General features: G+C 34.5%; 1 non-coding gene across 1 annotated transcript; it reads left to right on the top strand.

Annotated features, from left to right (window-relative positions):
* Nucleotides 1–4,490: 4,490 nt before the first annotated feature.
* TRNAI-AAU (transfer RNA isoleucine (anticodon AAU)) lies at nt 4,491–4,564 on the top strand. The gene has a single exon. It is a non-coding gene; the product is annotated as a tRNA-Ile (tRNA).
* Nucleotides 4,565–4,924: the final 360 nt, after the last annotated feature.

The following is a 4,924-nucleotide window of genomic DNA, read 5'->3' on the forward strand; positions in this document are numbered from 1 at the left end:
GATGCATCCAAACAGGTACAACATGTACGCTCACGCATGTCTATCCACTGTAATATCACCGCATCATCCTCTAGCACACTGAAATGCTCTCTAAGCCAAGTCAACTTCAACGAGGATCCAGTGAGATCTTCGGCTGTGTGGGGTCTTGAGGGTTTTCTGGCCAAACCCCTAGTAGCTCATGAACTAATGCTGGCCAATTTTCCTCTCCATGACCTATCACTGCTTGTCCTTCGATGGGAAGTCCCATTATAACTGCCACGTCTTGCAACGTGATCGTTGCCTCGCCAACCGTTAAGTGGAAGATATGAGTCTCCGGCCTCTACCTCTTCACTAATGCAGTGCTAAGAGCTCGATCGAGCTCTAAACCCTTGCCCAACAAACTGTGAATGTAACTAAAACCAGCTAATACCACTACCTCTAATACTTTGTCATCGACCTTCCAATGTAACGTACTCGCTTGGTAGTGCTAACGAGTAACCAACTGGGTAGTAGAGCCCTCCCAGGCAGCTGAGCTCCTGTGTGTTGCCTGAAGCGTAAGTAATGATGGATCAACTAGGCCCGACATCGCCATTATCGCTGTTACATACATAAGTGTTATAAAATTCACAAAATATTATCAGACTCAACATGATTACAAAATATTGAAAAAAATTACTTTGTTGACCTTCGAGGACATGTTTTCTTATTATGATCACTAAATCCACAAATGTTACATGTGTTACGAGGACGCGTCAACGGTGCATCCATTTCGTTCCGTATACGAGTTGATTGCGAACGATCCTTTCCACATTTAGTTGAGGGATCTGGAACAATTGTAAGACCATTCCAAGAATCATAGGTGAACATGTCTTGAGCAGGCATAAAGGTCTTCTTATATGTAGATACGTATTTTGTAGTGCGAAACGAAGGGTCCTCAAAAGCATCATATGAAATGTTACGAGCTCGACATACTGCAAGAACATGTGAGCACAGTAACTTGAACATGGTTGGTTTCTGACAGGAGCATGATGTTGCTGTGAGGTCAACCATGTAGCATTTTCCACCTTTTCTTGCTATCCTGTTGCCACAACCAGTGGTGACCTCAAATATCCCACATAATGTGTCATATATCCTAACATCATGAAGACGTGCATTTTCAGCATTCTTATCAATCATATCAATTGGTTTCTTGGCATACAAATGTCCATTCTCTAATCTGTTTCTCCCTAAATCCCTCCTTGTAGCAAAGTATTCGTTAACCCGGAAGAATGTCATCCTGACTAATGAAGTGACTGGGAGACACCTGGCCCCCTTCATTACACCATTGAACGCTTCAGACATGTTTGTAGTTTTCACTCCATATTGATGCCCACCATCATGAATCAAAGTCCATTGGCGCTCAGGAATAGAACCATCCGCTAAGTACTTGTACGCGTCCTCATTAAGCTCTTTAAGGCGATTCATATAGAAATTATATTTTCGAATCTTTGTCTGTTCAGAAGCTTTACCAAATAAGTTTTTAACTGCTATGTTTTTGAACTTCTTATGCACGTTTGAAACAAGATGACGTTTACAGAACCGATGGAATGCATATGGCTCTTCCAAACCTTTTTCAACTCTATTCATTGCATACAAAATTCCCTTGTGACGATCAGATATAACACATAAGCCGTCCCTCTTAGTGACATAATGCCTTATACAATCCAAGAACCAACTCCATGTGTCGTTGCTCTCTCCCTCCACAATGACAAAGGCAAGTGGAAACAACTGAGAATTTGCATCTATCGCCATAACAATCATAAGTGTGCCTCTATACTTTCCGTACAAATGTGTACCATCTATAGAAATAAGGGGATGACAGTAGGGAAAACCCTTAATGGATGGTCCAAATGTCCAAAAAATTCTCTAAAACATCACTCTGGTAGGATCCATTATCGGTTGGACGATCATATCCACGATAAGATCAGCAACAAAATCAGAAGTAAGGAGGGGATGGTCGTCACTGTAATGTGCTGAGCAATCTTGATTATGACCCTTATATCGCACAATCTTTGTGAATGTATCATGGCATACATTAGGACCTGATTCTGGAAGTTCCATGCTCATCCTCCTGATCTAAAGAGTCAACCTCGTTCGCATTACGCCTACCCAAGTGACTCGTGGAAAAGGTGTTCATTACACCACCACCAATGCCACGTGAATGAGTTGGAGAGATAAACTCATCCAAGTGCTCATTAACGTAATTTGGATTACTTAAAATTTTTGTGAATGTATCATGGCATACATTAGGACCTGATTCTGGAAGTTCCATGCTAGTCATGACTTCTCTCGCATTACCCAAATTTGCAACCAATTCAACATAAATCTCCATTGCCGTTTCAGGGGCTTGTGATACCGCATAAGCAAGAGCATTTATGCTTTCATCATTCTTAATCGGGACTAACACATTTTTCCCAGTCACCGGATATTTCATCTCCATTTTTAACATAATAGAGTTGCGATCAAAACCAATTACATCACAGACTTTGCTATGAAACACCTCAAAATTAGTATTCCGACGATGGATAAACATCACTGTATTTAATCCTCCATTATACACAACATCGGATCCAATATAACTTACTTCCCCACCCCAATACACTATAACGGGATAATGATTCATATTCTGCAAACACAAGCATGTTTTTCATGTGATTTCACATACACTTTATTTTTGATTGTGAGTAAGGGAAGTGTAAATGTGAATACAAGAATGTGTAATATTAAACTATTACAACACTTATTAGAAGATTCAATTCAAATATAAAGCTAACAATACTATGAATATATACCAAAACCATTAAAGTAACCCTACAAAGTAGTAAACTTTCATTGAAGCATTTCATCAAACACTTTATATGCATACAAACCAAATCATAATATTCAACTTCAAATGTGTAAAATGTAAGCTTAAATCATGAAATCAAGAGAATGTAACAAACAATCAATGTATTTATAACTTCAAATGACAATAATAATGAACAAAAAATCAATTTGCAAATTGAAAAAAATTAGGGTTATATTCAAACCTTAAATGAGGATGAAAATGAACAAGTAAAGAGGGAGAAGATGGCAATGTAGTTGATTAATTTAGTTGAATGGGAGGAATTGTGAGTATGAAGTAAATGAGGAGCGTAGAATTTTTTTTAGAGAACTGGCAACAATTAAATGAGGAGAAGAAATGAGATGCAATGAACAAAACAACAAGCAGTGACGTTTTGTACAGCTACAAAACCGCCACTTGAGATGGCGGTTTTATGGAAATTATTATTTTTTTATAAAAAAAAACATCATTTAATGCAAAACGCTAAGTGAGAAAGCGGTTATTTTAAAATTCCTAAGCAAACCGCTAAGTGAGATAGCAGTTATATTAAAAAAAAGGAAAAAAAAAATTTCTCCCAGCCATCCTACGTGGACAGTAATCTGAGAAATTTTTTTTCCCTAGGAAATAATTTTATTTTTAACATTATAATGGGAAAAGATTCTCAAAACTTATGAAACCCCAAGCACCCTCAGCTCAACCACCGCGATCTGCACCACCCACTGCCGCCAATTGTCAACCGTGCCCTAGCCGTGGCTTCCTTACTCGACCAACACACAAATGTTGGTCCTCTTCTCCATTAATAAGGTATACCCATTAAAATGGAATTTTCAATCTAGTTTAATTTATTTGGATTTGGGTTTTAATTTTTTTTGTTTCTTGAGAATAGAATGAAAGGAAGAAGATGGTGTGAAGAAATTAGTCATGGAAATTGAAATAGTTTTATGTTTAAGGTACACTCCCACTCAAACAAATTCAATTGCTTGATTTAAATCTTTAATAAGTGAAATTTTATGTTTTATATTTGAATTTTGTGGAAATTATAAAATTAGGTTAATCATTAATTGTTGGATTTTAGTTGATTAGATTGAAGATGAAGACATGAGTTAAATTAGCAATTGGTAAATTGAATCTAAAGAGGAGAAATTGATATTTGAGTGAATATGTTTAGGGACTTACTAAATTTCGCCACAACTTTTCATTTTATCGCCACCCCCTCTTACGAAATTACGTATTTGCCCCTGAAGTTTAAAAAATTACAAAATTGCCACTCCTTACAAATTTCTTATTTATAATAATAATAATAATAATAATAATAATAATAATAATAATAATAATTAACTTTTTATATTCTTAAAAAAGAATATAAATAAAATTAATAATAATAACAGTAATAATAATAATAATAATAATAATAATAATAATAATAATAATAATAATAATAACAACAATAATAAAATTTAAATTAATAATTATTATTCAAAAAAAAAAAATTGAATCGCCCAGAATTAGGCGATTGAACCGTGGGTGAGACGCTCAAAATTGGGCGATTGAACCATGGTTCAATCGCCCAATTTTGGGCGACTCACTTTTTTTTTTTGGATAATAATAATAATAATAATAATAATAATAATAATTTATAGATTAATGTGGCTTATTAGCTCAGTTGGTTAGAGCGTTGTACTAATAATGTGAAGGTCACAGGTTCGAGACCTGCACAAGCCATTATTTAATAATCTATAAATTATTATTATTATTATTATTATTATGACGGTTATTGTTGTTGTTGTTATTATTATTATTATAAATTTTTCAAAAAAAAAATATATATATTTGAATCGCCCAAAAATAGGCGATTGAACCGGGGTCCAATCGCCCATTTTTGGGCGATTCCATTTTTTTTTTATTTTTTTTGGAAAATTTATAATAATAATAATAATAATAATAATAATAATGATTAAAAAATCCATGCAGATTCAAATTAAGACTTTTAGTTTTCCCATATGGTGAATTGATTACAATTAATTAATTTACATTTACAATGCTTAAAAAGGCTCAACTAATAATAATAATAATAATAATAAT

This window comes from Amaranthus tricolor, chromosome 13 (assembly GCF_026212465.1).
Source record: "Amaranthus tricolor cultivar Red isolate AtriRed21 chromosome 13, ASM2621246v1, whole genome shotgun sequence".
NCBI classification, from domain to species: domain Eukaryota; kingdom Viridiplantae; phylum Streptophyta; class Magnoliopsida; order Caryophyllales; family Amaranthaceae; genus Amaranthus; species Amaranthus tricolor.